The sequence below is a fragment of the Astatotilapia calliptera genome, chromosome 9, assembly GCF_900246225.1.
Source record: "Astatotilapia calliptera chromosome 9, fAstCal1.2, whole genome shotgun sequence".
Lineage (NCBI taxonomy): Eukaryota > Metazoa > Chordata > Actinopteri > Cichliformes > Cichlidae > Astatotilapia > Astatotilapia calliptera.
Genome location: NC_039310.1, coordinates 33314974 through 33332869, shown reverse-complemented (window position 1 = coordinate 33332869; position 17896 = coordinate 33314974). Strand labels below are relative to the sequence as shown.

The 17896-nt window shown below is 40.0% G+C and overlaps 1 pseudogene; it reads left to right on the top strand.

Moving 5' to 3' along the window:
• The first annotated feature begins 7965 nt into the window (after window positions 1-7965).
• LOC113029631 (zinc finger protein 271-like) lies at window positions 7966-14498 on the top strand (annotated as a pseudogene).
• The last annotated feature ends 3398 nt before the right edge of the window (window positions 14499-17896 follow it).

Sequence of the window (17896 nt, the reverse complement as noted above, 5' to 3'; positions counted from 1 at the left end):
CTGTGAACACGTTGAGAGTGAGAGAGTGTATTGCAGTGTTTTTTGGTTTTTTTGGATAGCGGCGCGGTGGGTCGCAGGGTCCAAACCATGGTGCTATTTCGTCTTTTTCTATTTAAGTTCTGGTTTAATGTAAAATTGTAAAGTCCGTCGAAACTACAGAAAAACCGTCTATAGCCGACCAAAACGTTTGGATTTAGTAAAACGCCAGCAAGCGCAGCTAGATGGAGACATGCTGCGCTGCTGCGGCATTTTGTGAGCTCCAAATAGACGGGATAGGACGCCGCGTCTCAGCGTCGGCCCGTCGAAAACTGTGTGCGCGAGGTGGATGCGCGACAAGCGAGCCGAGATCGATGTTGGGCTAAAAGCTAACCGTAGCTAACCGGTGTTCCAGATTAACTGGCGTAAGTCGAACAGCTGTATGGTAAACATGCTTTTGAGGAGCCGCTGATGAAAAACCAGCAAAAACACCAAATATTTTATCTGTGACATTTTTGAGGTTCTCTCAAACACAATCCGTTAGTCTACTTGCTGTTGAACCACAAAGTGTTTTAAAATGTCGCGTTTACCTTGTGATATTCTCACGAGGCGATCGCGAAAACGGCAAACAATAAACGTCACCACAATGATGCTCTTCACGGTACACCAACAGTAAACGATATGGAGAATCTTGTCTTCGTTATCGCTACTCTTGTACCATTTATTACTCAGATTTCAGTGTTTTCGCTTCACAACTAAAGCGTGCAGTTTACTATGTGTGCACTCTAGTGATGTGTCTGTCGCGAACGAAACGGCTCTTAGAGTCGGACCTTTAAAGTGAACGATGCGAGCCGACTCCTTATTGGGAGCCGTGTTGTTGTTGTTGTTGTTGATTTTTTTCTTCTTTTTTTTTCTCTCACCCTCTCTCACACACTTTTTTCCGCTTCACTCTGCACACGAGCCTGTGCTTTGCACTGGGAGGAGGGGGGAGGGCGGTAGTTAGGCAGTAGCACAGGAACAGAGCTGGAGGGAAAGAGAGAAAGAGAGCCAGGGACAACAACGTCACATTAGAAAGGTATAGTAATCATACACAACTATTTTCAGTTGCGGATGATAAAGGATTCAGAAAGTTTATTCATGCAGGTCCATATGACAGAGAATGTGCATCTTCTTTTTGTTTTCATATTTTAAATTAGGTTTAATTAGGGCTGGGTATCATCACTGATTTCTAGATTCGATTCCGATTCACAAGGTCCCGAATCGATTTGATCCACGATTCGATTCTATTTGAATCTGGGAAATTTTGCTTCAGTCAGAAATATTCTAATTCAGATCAGTACATTTACATATTTTTGTATCTATAAAAAGGAAGCTGACACTCGCAAAACTTTATCAAAGGTGTGAGCGTCACAACAGAGGCCTTTATGTCAAAGTAGCTGAAGATAAAACACAGAAAAACATGAAGGTGATTTTCCTGGCCTGGGATTTTATAAAAATATTCTGCAGTACGTCAAAAACAAAAGAAAACCATTAATCAACACATGAACATTACCTCTGACCTTACAGCGGTTTTATTAGAGACACCGCTAAGCTCGAAAGTAAGTAAAAGGAAAAAAAAAACAGCGGCCGACAGCGCTGTAAACAACGGTAGACTTGTGCGTAACAAGCAAGCCAATAATGCAGAAAACAGATTTTTAGAAAGGAATGAAGTACAGAGAGAGAGAGAGAGCTGTGCATGAAGTGTGATTTTTATCATGGTGGAAGCAAAACGGCAAAACTAAGAGGGAATCCATGGCGAAGTTTATGGGAAGCGTAGTTTGGACCTCCTTTGCTGCTGGTTCGGTCAGTATTGTTTGGTGAGAGATAAAACCTGCAGCTTTAGAATCAGCGCAAAAAGGGCGTGAACACAAAGCGCGGACCCGCCGAAACATTAGAATCAGCGAGCTGTCGGCTTTCAGCCCCGACCGTGTCCGTGCCGTCAGGTGAGAAAGGCGACATCTCACTGATTCTGATCCACCGGTCCGCGCTTTGTGTTTACGTCTTTGTGCAGAATCCGTGTACCTGCTGTCATTTCCTGTTTTAGCTGTTTGGTGGTTGTTGAAATTTTGTGAGGTTTCACCTGAGGGCAAAATAAATTTATATTAAAAAATCGATTCAGGATTTTAATGAATCGATATCACGTTATCCAAGCCAGAATCGATTTTAATCGATTATCAAAACCCACAAATGAACATTTTATTTTTAATTATTTGAATATATGTGAGTGCTTGTGTATAAATACACAAATAATACACATATGCTTTCAATTGTGTAAAGTGATCTAGGTAGCTCTGTTTTGGAAGTTCAGTTAATGCTACAAATGTGTTTTGGAGTTTGTACATGCGTTGTCTCTAGCATACACACATACATACATACATATATATATATATATATATATATATATATATATATATATATATATATATATATATATATATATATATATATATATATATGTGTGTGTGTGTGTATATATGTGTGTGTGTGTGTGTATATATGTGTGTGTGTGTGTGTATATATGTGTGTGTGTGTATATATATATGTGTGTGTGTATATATATATATATATGTGTGTGTATATATATATATATGTATATGTGTGTGTATATATATATGTGTGTGTATATGTATATATATATGTATATGTGTGTGTATATGTATATATATATGTATATGTGTGTGTATATGTATATATATATGTATATGTGTATGTATGTATGTATGTATAAAATCATAATCAGTAGGGCTGCCATGATTAGTCGACTAGTCACGATTACGTCGACTATCAAAATCGTTGACGACTGACTTAATAGTCGACGTGACGTTTGAGACTTTGTAAGAGCCCAAAAGACGCAGGAATAAGTAGTAGGATTTAAGTGTAATAACGGACTGAAACAGAAGATGGCAGCACTGCATGTATAAGGATGCCAGCTGTCGTTAAACCCCGAAGAAGAAGAAGCTGTGTCGCAGAATTCATAGCATGGCCTTGCTCAGTTTCCCACAATAGCGGCAACTACTTAGTTTTAATATTACTCTTATTATACTTTCTGGGTCACAAAATAAACGTTTAACATATTTTCAGGCGAGAATGTAGCTGTGTAAACCTCAAATATCTGCTCAGTTTATCAAGACACCACATATTTTCAAAAGCGTCCCGACGTTTTTGGAGACGTCTGTTACACAACAGGTCAATACCTAGCCCGGGTTCAAGGCTCACTAGAGCCGTGAGAACACCGGACTCCCGGCAAATCGTTTTCAAACCCACCGCCGTCTTTCGTTACTCAGGTTAAACATGATATATAAGTCACTTAGATAACTTAAACATGTTATTGTTTGGCTTTTTTCAGTATTTTATTTGTTCCTGAGTAAATCGGTTTGGCTGAGATTAAAGTTATAGTTTTTACACAGCTGAATAAACATCAACCAGACAACTCAATATACTCCAGTGTCCTATTATATTTTAGATGGCAAGGACCAGACAGCTGAGTTTATTAAACTCCACTGAAACAATCTGGAAATTTCATTTAAATTCAGTAAACTATCATCTTGTCTTTATTTTTAGTTAGCACAGACCTGAAACACTTAAAGCTGTAAGCTAATGATAGTTATATAAGAGCAGATGCTGCTGGTGCAATAAGCTGTACGTTTTACGTCCAATGGATGATGATCTGATTAGTCGACTAATCGCAAAAATAATCGGTGACTAGTCGACTATCAGAATAATCGTTTGTGGCAGCCCTAATAAACATATATGTAAAACTACTTTTTTTTTTTTTTTTTAATTAGTAATTCATTTTGTGCATTATTTTATATTGTTGTTAATAATAGTTTAATTAAAGCAACAAAACAACATGAAGAGCTGGTTGGGAGCCAAAAGAGCTGGATCTTTGTAGTGAGTCGAGCTGAAAGACCCAGTTCTCTAAAAAGAGTCGGAATTCCCATCACTAGTGCACTCAAATGGTGTCGAGTCAACTAGCGCCACCTGTGGCCAAGTGCCATAGTCTACAGCCAGAGTAACCTGTTACACACATCTTCCCGACGTTTGAATTTGTTTCATACACAATACATTTGTAACTTTCAATTTTTTCTCTTTTTGCGTCTTGCAAATAAACCTTTAAACTGAATGAAATCATTATGTATTTATTTACATCAGTAAGAAATGCCAAATTATATTCACAAAGAGAGTTGGTAGTTATATACAGTTTAATAAATATTTGTAAGGAGATGGCATTTACTGTGAATTTACAGTGATTAGTTACACTGTGATTAGTAATAAATAGACCCAGTGTGATTGAGTCGACCCTGTGAGAGTGGGTGGATTTAAGAAAGTGAGTGACACAGGTGTGTCAGTTGGTTTGTCATCTGTTTTTGAGTGTGGAGGAGAGTTAGAAAACTTTCTTTTTAATGCTAAGTTAGGAATATTCATGATTTAATTTGCAAAACTTGCATATGATCTCCAGTTTGTAGCAGATCTACTGACTATCATATAGCAACTGGAGCAGATTCAAATGTTGTTCAGTTCATTACTGCCACCCGGAAACATGTTGAAAGATGCAATGCCAGCGATGTGGAATGTAAAGACCAAAACCAGTCATTGTTAGAATAGAATGGAATAATCCTTTAATTGTCCCACAAGGGGAAATTTGGTTGTAACAGTAGGAAGAAAAACGCATATACAAACAAACAGGACACAGAACAGAAACATACACAATTTTTTAACAAATTTACTTCAAGGACAATAGTTACCAAAAACAGAGTACTGTACAGTTACTAAAATTAAATACAGATAAGAGGCAAACCCGGGTTGTAGTTTGAATCGATTGATAAAATAGTGCAGTTACAGCGCTGATGTAAACATCTATGTTTGTTGGGAGCAGTGTTGATTGTACAGTCTGACACTGCAGGGAGGAAGGACCTGCAGAAACACTCCTTCATGCATCGAGGATGCAGCAGTCTGGCACTGAAGCAGCTCTGCAGCAACATCTACATGCATGGGCTGGGAGACTCTGTCCATCAGAGATGTTATTTTGGCCAGAGTCCTTCTGTCTCCACCACCTGCACTGGGTCCAGGGTGCATCCCAGAACAGAGCTGGCCTTCCTGATGAGTTTATCCAACCTCTTCCTCTCATCTGTCGATAAACTGCTGCTCCAACATGCAACACTGTAAAAAATGACAGATGCCACCACAGAGTCATACAAGGTCTTTAGAAGCACTCCCTGGACTCCAAATGACCTCAGCCGCAGTGTTGTGGCTCCAGTCCAGTTTATTCAAGTGAACACCCAGGTACCTATACAGGTGAGGGCTCATCACAGTCCTCACCTGTAGGTGGCAGCATGGGGAGTTGATGGAGAGGTCTGCAGCGTAGAGGGTGAAAGGAAGACCAACTTCCTAACTGGCAGACCACAGGCAGTAAGGATGGGCGGACATGTCTCAGCCTCCACCACTCTCAGCACTGGAGCCCCCCAGGGGTGTGTTCTGAGCCCCCTGCTGTACTCTTTGTACACATATGACTGTGTGGCCACTACCAGCTCCACCACCATCATCAAGTTTGCTGACGACACCGTCGTGGTGGGCCTGATCTCTGATAACAACGAGACGGCCTACCTGAAGGAGATTAGGAATCTGGAGAACTGGTGCCAGAGGAACAACCTCCTTCTAAACGTCAGTAAGACAAAGGAGCTGATAGTGGACTTCAGCACTAAGCAGGAGAGGAACTACCAGACCCCCGTCATCAACGAGTGCCCAGTGGAGAGAGTGGACAGCTTCAAATACCTCGGAGTTCACATCACGCAGGACCTGTCATGGTCCTGTCACATCAACACCGTGGTGAAAAAGGCCCGACAGCGTCTCTACCACCTCAGACGCTTGAGAGACTTCCAACTGCCCTCCAAGGTGCTCAGGAACTTTTACTCGTGCACCATAGAGAGCATCCTGATGGGAAACATCTTAACCTGGTTCGGGAACAGCACCATGCAGGACAGACGAGCTCTACAGAGGGTTGTGCGGTCAGCTGAGCGCACCATCCGCTCCGAGCTCCCTGACCTGCACTCAATCTACAGCAGGCGGTGCTGGACCAAGGCCAGGAAGATGGTGAAGGACCTCAGCCATCCCAACAACAGACTGTTCTCTCTGTTGAGGTCAGGAAAGCGATTCCGCTCCCTGAAGACCAACACAGAGAGACTGAGGAGGAGCTTCTTCCCGCAGGCGATACGGTCTCTCAATCACACCACCACACAGTACTGACCCACACATATAGTTCTTACACACACACTGGACTTTCTGGACTTTGGTTTTGCACAACACTGGTCACTATATTCTTCATTTCCGGTTAATACTTGTACAGCTGCTGTTATTGTGTATATATTTATTTATATTTAGATTTCTTCATACATTCTTATATAGTTCTATATTGTGTATTGTGTCTTTTGTTGTACAGTTATTTTATTTTCAACTTTAATTTATATATTTATCTTTATCTTATTCTTCCCAGTTAAATTTACCCTTCATTCTAATTTGTGTTGTACAGTTATTTCATTTTTAACCTTAATTTATATTTTATTCCTTCCTAGTTAAAGTTACCCTTTTTAATTTTTCATATTTATTTCCTATCTTATTCATAGCCTTTTCCTTTTTTGTTTTCTTTAGGTCACGAGCAGTTGTCCAAGCATTTCACTACATATCGTACTGTGTATGACTGTGTACGTGACAAATAAAATTTGAATTTGAATTTGACAACAGGGATCATTTTTTGTCTGTTCATTATACAGTCAGATTAGCTTGTGAGAACCATCTCTATCACCATGTTTGAATTCATAGGGAACTAAACTTTTTTTGTTGTTGTTGCCACTGAGGAGAGTAGTAATTTTTGTTTGATAATCCAATGTGTTACGAACAACAGTTGTCTTTTTCTCAGGGATGTGACTGCTTTCTCTTCTTGTATTATAAGGTTTGATGTAGGAACTTTTGCACTGCAGTGGCTGAGACTTTGGTCCTGATTTGTTCTGATTTAGGTTGTGGTAATTTATTAATCTTTATGGTGGTTTCCCTGGCTGTGATGAGCTCCACTATGGGCAGCAGTTGTGGAAATGTGGCAAAATCGAGTCTTTTGGCTGGCATAGTGTAAGCTCCTTAAATTACCACAATCTGGATGCCTGAGAACCTTCACAGAGACTGATAGGTTTGTAGCTTGAACCTATTCGCTGGAACGTTGAAGGCAATATAATTACACAGCAAGCAAGACACGAAGTAGGCAAAGTTCTTCTTGTTACTCATGCATGAGGGAGACCTCATTAACATATGACGTCTACATACAAACAAAGAGGTGTGTGTGTGTGTGTGTGTGTGTGTGTGTGTTGTGTGTGTGTGTGTGTGTGTGTGTGTGTGTGTGTGTGTGTGTGTGTGTGTGTGTGTGTGTGTGTGTGTGTGTGTGTGTGTGTGTGTGTGTGTGTGTGTGTGTGTGTGTCAGGAAGAGGGTAGCCTCCCCCTCACCCTAGATGGTTCACCCTAGATAACACGGTGAGGAAGTCCTGCAGTTCATCTAAACAAAAAGCACTTAGACTAGAACAGACGTAGCTACGTTAATCCTACCGTAAAACAATAAGACAAGGTACGACCTCTCTCGTGCTCTCTAATGCACACAAAGTTTGCAGACTATCAAGGATCAAGCCTCTACCAATCTACAACTAATTATAAAACTCTAAGCATATATAAGTAGATGTTTCTAAGCATAAATGACAATTAACAATACAAAACCTAACAGAGACGTTATTTTTAGAATCCAGACGAGGATTTTACAAACTGTATGTGTGCATGAGAGATGTATAGAAAGAATATACATGTATTTTATCCCTGACAAAAATATATATATATATATATAAATAAAAATATATATATACGTCGTTTTGTGTGTTTCAGCCATTTGGACTCAGCTCAGCCACTTCAGAGGAAACAATGACTTCAACTCAAAAGGTGAGGAAAAATATCTCAGTTACACTGTTATTGAAACTGTGTGCACAGCTGGATGTTAACAGCAGCTTTATCTCTTCCATCCTTGTTTGAATTCATAGGGAAGGGATTTGGTGTGTGGTAAACAGGTAAATGAACTTTTTTTTTTATTTTTTTATTATTTGAATATATATGAGCATTTGTGTATAAATACACACACGATACACATATGCTTTCAATTGTGTAATTTAAGTGATCTAGGTAGCTCTGTTTTGGAAGGTCAGTTAACGCTAGAAATGTGTTTTGGAGTTTGTACGTGCCTTGTCTCTAGGGGCCACCACATATATAAATAAAACCACTGTAGTAATTTTCTTTTTTTTTTTCTTTTTTTGCACAATTTTATATTTTTGTTAATAATAAATTAATTAAACCATCAAACAACCTGAAGAGCAGGTTGGGAGCCGAAAGAGCCGTCTCTTTTTAGTGAGCCGAGCCGGAAATCCCATCACTACTAGCAAACACGCTTTGCTTGTGATTGGGGAAAAAAAGGAAAAGCACTCCTTCCCTATTGGTGGGAAAATATACCATTTCAACCAATCAAAAAATTATATGGCAACATGTGGCATCTGGTTGTTTGGGAAGAGGGGGAAGTTTTAGGAATGACCAGTGAATGAGAGAGAGAGTTTTGATACGTGAGAGATTTGTGACGTTTTACCGTATTTGGAGTCTCAAGTTAGTGTGTCATCTTGTGTAGTTAGTGTGTAGTGTAGTCATTGTTTTCTTTTGTGTGTCAATTATCAGTGTTGGGTGTAATGCGTTACTAAGTAATGCGTTACTGTAATTAAATTACTTTTCCACTGAAAAAGTAGAGTAACTAATTACTGTTAAATGTACTTTCGTTACATTGTAAAATAATTAAACTCGCTGAATATCATTATTTAATTTCAGTAATTTGTTTTCTAAACGTAGAAGTAAACTCAATCGCTGTAGTGTAGGTGCACGTCATTTCGCGCCAGTTTGCTGCACAGTCGTATTCTAAAGCGGAAGATGTCGGACTCGGCTGAAGCGAGTGGCTGTTTTATGAAATGGACATATTCCCGTCTCTTCACTTTTCTGAAACAAGCAGACCAGAACATTACAGTGAAATGTAAGCTATGTCCTGGGGAGAAAAAACTATCGGCTGCTGTTAATAGCACGAGTAATCTACTGAAGCGCCTGACACGAGAGCATAGACGAACACTTCTGGGTGATTCTTGTTCGTCATCCACGGATAACACCGCGGCAACTCCTGCTAAGCAGGCAAAACCTGATTTTACTTCAGCAGCACAGAAAGCGTCTGAAGGTGAGCTTAAAAAGATGATTGCAGGCTACATTGTGGAAGAGATGCTACCTCTGCGTACTGTACAGTCTCCGTCTTTAAAAAACTTTATTTATTGTTTAAAGAGTTTAATTTCTATTGTTTGCCCACTCAAGGTTTATAGGGATTTTAAGAAGTATTTAGTTAAATTATTTATTTAGCAATTAAGTTACTTTTCTGACACAGTAATTAGATAAGTATTTTAAATACAATATTGACTAAGTAATTAGTAATTAATGACTTTTTTTAAAGTAACTTGTATATGAATATTTCATACTTTAAGGCTGCCTGTTTATTTGGGGACATGAACAAAATACATTGGACTTGTACATAATAACATCACAGATGATAAATTAAAAAGATTTTAAGTAAATGCTTGTGCATTCTTCAAGTCTTGTTGAATATGTTGAATTGAACTATGTGATCTATTTAACGCCTCTCCCAGTCAGTGCTGTTCTCCATGCCTGTGTGACTGTACATGATGTTATTAGCACAAACGCTTTAAAGGTAATCATTTAGGACTTTAGCAATAATACAGACAGCAATGTAGCTAGCAATAAAACTGTTTTATTGGAAATGAACTTAAAAAAAAACATCCATCCATCCATTCGCTTCCGCTTATACTTTTTCAGGGTCCCGGGGGGCGCTGGAGCCTATCCCAGCTGTCATAGGGCGAGAAACAAACATCTGTCTCCTATTTTTTTTTTTTTTTTTTTTTGTCACACAGGAAAGAAGCATCATTATCCACTGATAAGACTTATTTCTTTCTTTTATTTTTTCTGTTTTTTCAACAGAAGAATATCTCTAACAAGTTGGTTTATTCACATTTTCACATCTTTAGTTGTAAGTGAAATGTGCATTTTGAGTTTATACACTATGTATATAAGGCGACCGTTCCTTTTGCAGTATTTTTGTGTGGTGCGTTTTTCTATGTCTTAACAAAGGGGTTACAAAGGTGTTTAAGTTCACCTAGGATGATTTTTTTTTTATTCCCACATGGTCTTACTGAGGTGATGAGAATTAAAATTCGCATTCTTTTTCTTTGGGGGGGGGGGGGGAGGGGGTGCTGGAAAAGCTTGAAAAGGGACCTTGAAAGTGCTTAAAGTGCTTGAATTTGACACTGAAAACGGCATATAAACCCTGAATGGAGTTTCAGTTTGTTCCACGACTGTATTTCACACACTGCTTCTGTTTGTATCTCTGTCACTGCAGGACCAACATGGAGCCAGAAGTCAGCGCTCTCAGGAGGCCGACAAACCTCACAGAAGAAAGAGAGAGAAAAAACACAACTGTGAGTTGTGTGGAAAATCTTTTACCCGGGCTGAACGCCTAAAAACACACCAAGTCATCCACAGTGGAGTTAAACCTTACAGCTGTGAATTGTGTGGAAAGTCTTTTACCCAGGATGGAAGCTTAAAATCACACCAAGTCATCCACAGTGGAGTTAAAGCATACAGCTGTGATCACTGTGGTAAAGCCTTTGCTCACAGTAGGTACTTACGAATTCATCAAGTTGTTCACTCTGGAATCAAGCCATACGGTTGTGACATTTGTGGAAAAACCTTCACCCAGTCAGGGCACCGAAATGTTCACCGGCGCATTCACACCAAAAATGATGTTTACTGCTGTGATCAGTGTGGAAAAGTCTTTGTGAACTCAAAAGATTTAGAGAGCCACATGTTTACCCACACTGAGGAGAGACCTTACAAATGTGACCTGTGTGAGAAGGCTTTTAAAGAGCCACGTTCGCTGAAAAAACACCAAAAAATTCACACCAGAAAGAGACTCTACAAGTGCAGTTACTGTGAGGTATGTATTTATATTTTTACAGTTGCAGTTATTTTGAAGTATTAAATGAATGTAGTTTAATTTTCAAAAGTGAAGTGAAATTTATTTTGGTCAACAACAACACAGGTTATTGTCTTGATGCATTCTCAATCATCCAGGAAGGTAAATCTCCAAAAAGTTGATTCTGTCCATCTGGACGTAGCGTTTTGTGGGACAAACGTTTCGTCACTCTTCCGAGTGACGTCTTCAGTCTCAGCTGACTGCAGGTTTCCCCAATCTTATAAACAGCACATTTGCATAATGACTGAAACCAGCCCACTGAAGGAAAAATGGGCTGGGAGGTCAGTTCCTTAATCTTAATTATGCAAATTCTCATCACCATTGATCAACAACCACTGACCAAAACCCGCTGATCAAAGACCACTGATCAATGGCCATGAGTACCATTCACAGAGAGTTGGGGAATGGCTGCAATCACAGCATTGTAAGATGGCGAAAGATGTACCAAAGAATGCATTGAGTAAATGTGTTTATCCCAGCTGGACTTTTGTCAAAGCTGGAAAAGCACCTAAAGAAAGCTCCAGCTGATCCAGGAGAGAAGGACAACCGCTGCCTAAGCGAAAACCTGTAGTGATCCCATATGTGTCAGGAGTATCGGAGCAGTTGAGACACATTTTTTTCTAAACACCGGGTCTCTGTGGCTTTTAAACCCCAAAACACGCTGCACAAAAAATTGGTCCGCTCCAAGGATCGGGTCCCCCGACACAAACAGAGTAACATAGTGTACGCTGTTAAGCGCCAGGAGGACTGCCAGGATTTATACATCGGGGAAACCAAACAACCTCTGGTCTATTTACACCTACAGGCCAGTGGACACTCTTTCAAGGATGAGGATGTACACATCTTGGACAGGGAGGAACGCTGGTTTGAGGGTGGAGTCAAGGAGGCCATTTACGTGAAAAGGGACAGACCATCTCTGAATCAAAGAGGGGGCCTAAGGGTACATCTGTCACCATCTTACAATGCTGTGATTGCAGCCATTCCCCAACTCTCTGTGAATGGTACTCATGGCCATTGATCAGTGGTCTTTGATCAGTGGTTGTTGATCAATGGTCATGAGACTTTGCATAATTAAGATTAAGGAACTGACCTCCCAGCCCATTTGTTCCTCAGTGGGCTGTTTTCAGTCATTATGCAAATGTATGTTTATAAGATTGGGGAAACCTGCAGTCAGCTGAGACTGAAGAAGTCATTTGGATGAGTGATGAAACGTTTCTTGGGAGAAACATTATGTCCAGATGAACAGAATCAACTATTGGAGAACACAGATTATCGTTTTACATAAAAGTAGTCAATCATACAGTAACTGAAATGTCCATTCAAGTATTCAATTTCACTCCCAAAACTGACACACATCTATACGTAACATTGGTTCTCACTTTAGGTATTTCAAACTTATAAGACCCCCTCAAATCATATTTTCCATCTCTTAGTTTAAACATACTTAAAATACAAATTGGAACATTCTTTTTCATCACTAGATACATTATTTCTAAAGTTTTAGAATGTATAATGTCCATGAATTTTAACATAGATGATCCTACAAAAACTGGTTGGTGGACTCCTTAAATCCAACTTTATTTATTATTCCAATAGCTCGTTTTTGCAATTTAAAAAGTGTGTGTGTGTGTGTGTGTGTGTGTGTGTGTGTGTGTGTGTGTGTGTGTGTGTGTGTGTGTGTGTGTGTGTGTGCGCGCGTGTGCGCGCGCGCCCAAATTTCTGCACAATAGGTCATATAAGGCAAACAAAGGGAAGTATACAATGGTTCAAAGCTAAATAAGACATGAAAACTTCATGTACAGAATATTCAGTCAAATCTGACACAAATCTATTGAAACTCCTGATGATGGAAAAAGTAACGTTTTAAAAGCTCCTCCCCTTTCTATCTAACATTCACACTCCAATGGATAAATCGGAGAGCAGCTTGGGGTTAGTATCTTGCAGCATCCAGAGTAGAGCATCTAGGTGTTTAACCATTCCCATTAGGTAGATTACTTACAAATGAAGAGTCTATTTTGTCCAGTAAGCTGAGCGTTATAATGTAAACAGTAAAATGTATTGGATGTGGGCAGAGATGCTCTTTATTTCAGGCGATGTTCAGGATAAAAATGTTGAAGGAATTCGCTGACTTACACCGTCTCTGTGTCTTTGTTTAGAAGCAGAGCGGCACAGATGGATCCAGTTCTCGACCCTGTCATCACTGTGGTGGTGGGAAAAACTTTCACTGTGACCTTTGTGGAAAAATGTTCAGTAATCAATGGAGCCTAACAATACATCAACGTAGACACACTGGAGACAAAATGAACTACTGCAAAGAATGTGGGAGAGGCTTCCCCACACCGAGTCAATTAAAAAACCATGAAGTCATTCACAGTGGGGTCAGAAAGCACGTCTGTGACCAGTGCGGGTCATCCTTCACCACTCCAGGTGACCTTAAAGTGCATAAACGAGTCCACACCGGAGAGAAACCATACAAGTGCAGACACTGTGACAGAAGCTTCTCGCAATCATCTGGTCGTAGCAAACATGAACAAACACACTGGAAGAGAATTTCAGCTGTGACCAGTATGACAAGAGCTTCAGGAATCTCAGTTCAAATTCCAAATACAAACGATCCCACGCTGTAAATAAACTGTTTCACTGTTACCAATGTGCAAAATCATTCACTTCATTATCTGCTCTGTGCAAACATCAGCGTGATCATGCAGGACTGAAATCACTGGATCACAATGGATCTGAAGAGACAGAAAGATCCTCTTCTGGTTTCAGGGTCAGACTTAAACACCTTGAGATCAGGCTCCACAGAGTTCAGCTGGAGTCTCCTGTAAAGAGTGCAGCTGATGTCACACTTGGATCTGATGCGGTAGCTCTGATTTCTGGGCCTGCAGTGTATATAATCCTGAATGTTTCATCCAGGAAGCTGGAATAGAATAGAATCCCTTTATTGTTGTTATACAGATGTACAATAACATACAGAGCATCTCCTACTCGGTACAAACATGTAAGCAGGGGCTTACAGTTGCTGCAGTACTATATACCCATTGGACAGTGTTTGCAGAAAACCAAATATATTAGAAAATATCCAAATATAGAATTGGTGGTTCAAAAGTTACAATTTGGATTATTGAAAAGTACTTGTTTATAGAGGGAATAATGACCATTTTAAAGATTTTGAAACCTGTCGTTGCCTAGTTTCTCTTTAGTGTCTTTACGCTATCCTTGAAGTCCACATGTTATTGAATGTATTTTGATTCACATGTTCTGCAGCTGTTTTCTTGTTGATTTGAAGTTTGTGTTATGAAATCCTGATACACTTAGAGTTCATCAAATATAACTAATGCTTTGTCTAGTGTTTTCTTAAACAGTTTGATGTGAAAAATGTGTAGTTTGAGCCATGATTTCAGGTTCAGATCAACTGTTTTCAGTGGCAGAGGTGGAGGTTTATCAGAGGAGACTTGGCTGTTCTCCGATCACACTGAACAGGGTTCCTGCAGCTTATTATAAACTGAAATTCTCTTCAAGGAAAATAAGGTCATAAAATTTTATCTCAAAACCTTGCTGTAGGTATGAAGTTTGCAAAGGGTGTGTTTAAGATGCTAAACGGATGAGTTTTCCTTCCAAACTGCAAACAAGCTGTGCTTTCTAACAACCAAAGTGAGATTAATCAGACTACTTTCATAATCCATAAGGACATTATTATGTACAGAAGGGTAAATTGAACTTAAGAGTTTTTAGTGTCATGAAAATGACTCTCCTTTTACCTGACTATAATCACTATGGTAAGCAAGGATGCACCAATACTGGTATCTGGTATCGGCCTCAACACCACATTTTCTAAAGTACTCGTTACAAGTCCCCCGATAACGGGGACCGATACACCGGTCTGAGAAATGTCTATGTTTGAGCGGCAGGTAAGGGGTTAATCACAGGTGCCGAGTTCCCACGCGCTGGAACAGCACGTCTTACATGCTCCAGTCCCTCATTGAGCAAAAGCGAGTGGTGGGCGTGTATGTGTCCGAGCATGAACTCCCTGGCTGTATCCCAATTTAGGGACCATCAGAGACCCTTGTCTAGTAGAGCGCAGTCCTAGGAACAACTAAGATACTACGCAGGACATTCAAGGGGCGAGAGGGAATATTTTAAATATTTGATATGTACCATGTCTGCTTGAGCAGAAGTGTGGTGAATGGTTGCTTGTCAGTGTTGGTTCTCTTTCACTCTAGCTGTGGCTGTCCTCCAGATTTTTGAGCCTCTGTTTGCACCCACAAACTTCCATTAGTCAACTAAAATGTGCTTCATATTTTGTCTGTCACAAGTTTCTTGCTCTGATATTCAAATCATTGGTAATTGTTAGAAAAACAGTAGCTTGGTGTACATGTACTGAATGTGATTCTAACTGCTTTGGATAACATATAATAATGATGGAAAATAAGCATTTGGTCAATAACAAAAGTTAATCTCAATACTTTGTTATATACACTTTGTTTTCACAAGCCCAACAATAACACTTCTCACTATTGCCAATATTAACAAAACTAAAAAGGGTAGGCCAAGTTATATATATTAAGAAAAAGAAAATAAATAATGATGCTGTAGTGTTCATTTGACTTTGGGACCTGAAGTGGAGTTTGTACCCGGAAACGGCTAATGACATCAGACTTCTAAGACCAGATTCCAAGTTCACCATCAGGATCGCTCAGCGTCGACATCATGAGAACTAATTATAATGAAGGCCGTTACATTTAGAAACATCATCGTGTCTTATACATAAATATATAATGCTACTTTAGCTTGTCTCACATATTCAGTGAAGTTAAATAAGTTAAACCATCACGTACAATGGTTTGCAATAACATGTTTATCAAAATGGGTGGTGTATTTGGGATCATTGTCATGCTATAAAACCCAGCCACCTTTTATGATCAATATCCTTGCTGATGGAAGGAGGTTTTTCACTCAAAATCTGACAATAATTAATGAAAATTGTAAATAATTAATGAAAATTGTAAATAATTAATTAAACAAATACTTTTGACACATTTAATTATTTATTTCACATTTTAATTAATTATTGAGACATTTCAATACTTATTTAATAGTGTATTTAATTAATTCATTTTGGCACACTTGACTCTTCATGTCTTACCATGAATTTATTTTATCTGTCAACCTCACCCATCAAACCCAGGGGGCGGGGTTAACGCTAATCAAGTCAAAACCATTGCTTTAGCCTGGTGGCCGTTGTTTTTAGAAGGCGTTACTGGATATCAACAACCGGCATGTGGAAACTAAGAGAACTGAACTTTGAAAAACCCAGTTTGTGTGTCACCAAATACCATTGTAATATTTTTTTAGCTGAGAATGTAGCGGTTTAATCTTCATGTGTCTGGTCGGTTTGTCAAGATACAGCCTCTTTGCAAAAGTGCTTTGATGATTTCGGAGATGTCTGCCCAGCCCAGTCTTACGGCAAAGCGTGCGAGAGACCCGCTCGCCTCAAAGCGCAGGCCCCGGTACTCAGCTGCCATAACCCCCGCAGTACACTGACTTCATTTACTGAGGTTATATTTATCAGGTTTTTATTTCATAATGTTCATATGCGTCATAAATGTTTAAGTCGCCAGTTCTGAATCATAACTAACATTAAAAACATGTTTAGGAGGAGAGAGAGCAAAAAAATCAGATTATTTCGGGGCGATCGTGGCTCGAGAGTTGGGAGTTCGCCTTGGCCTTCGCCCGACTCCGACAGTCTCGGTCGTTGTGTCCTTGGGCGAGACACTTCACCTGTTGCCTACTGGTGGTGGTCAGAGGGCCCGGTGGCGCCAGTGTCCGGCAGCCTCGCCTCTGTCAGTGCGCCCCAGGGTGGCTGTGGCTACAATGTAGCTGCTATCACCAGTGTGTGAATGGGTGGATGACTGGACGTGTAAAGCACTTTGGGGTCCTTTGGGACTGAGTAAAGTGCTATACATATACAGGCCCTTTAACATCTGATCTTTGGGTTTTTGTTGAATACTCAGCCTGACCTGTGTATAAGATAAGATAAGATAAGATAACCTTTATTAGTCCCACACGTGGGAAATTTGTTTTGTCACAGCAGGAGTGGACAGTGCAAAAGTTATGACGCAAAAATTAGAATACAATAAGAATAAATACAGTACACAGCTGTACAGAATAGAATAAAATAATATACTATATACAGTAGAATAAAATAGAATAAAAATATACAATAAGATAAAAATAGAATACGAATGCTATATACAACTGAGTAAAAATACAACGATGCCAGAAAGGATTATTGCACTTAGTGTTATTGCACATGTGTGGATGTGTGTGTTTGTTCAGTTAAAGTCTTTGTTGTGGAGTCTGACAGCAGTGGGGAGGAAAGACCTGCGAAATCTCTCCGTCCCACACCGTGGGTGCCGCAGTTTCCCACTGAAGGAGCTGCTCAGTGCTGTCACAGTCTGCTGCATGGGGTGGGAGACGTTGTCCAACAGGGATGACAGCTTAGCCGCCATTCTCCTGTCACTCACCACCTCCACTGGGTCCAGAGGGCATCCTAGGACAGAGCTGGCCCTTCGGATCACCCTGTTCAGTCTCTTCCTGTCCCCAGCAGAGATGCTGCCGCCCCAGCAGACCACACCATAAAAGATAGCAGAAGCCACCACAGAGTCATAGAAGGTCTTCAGGAGTGGGCCCTCCACCCCAAACGACCTGAGTCTCCGCAGCAGGTACAAC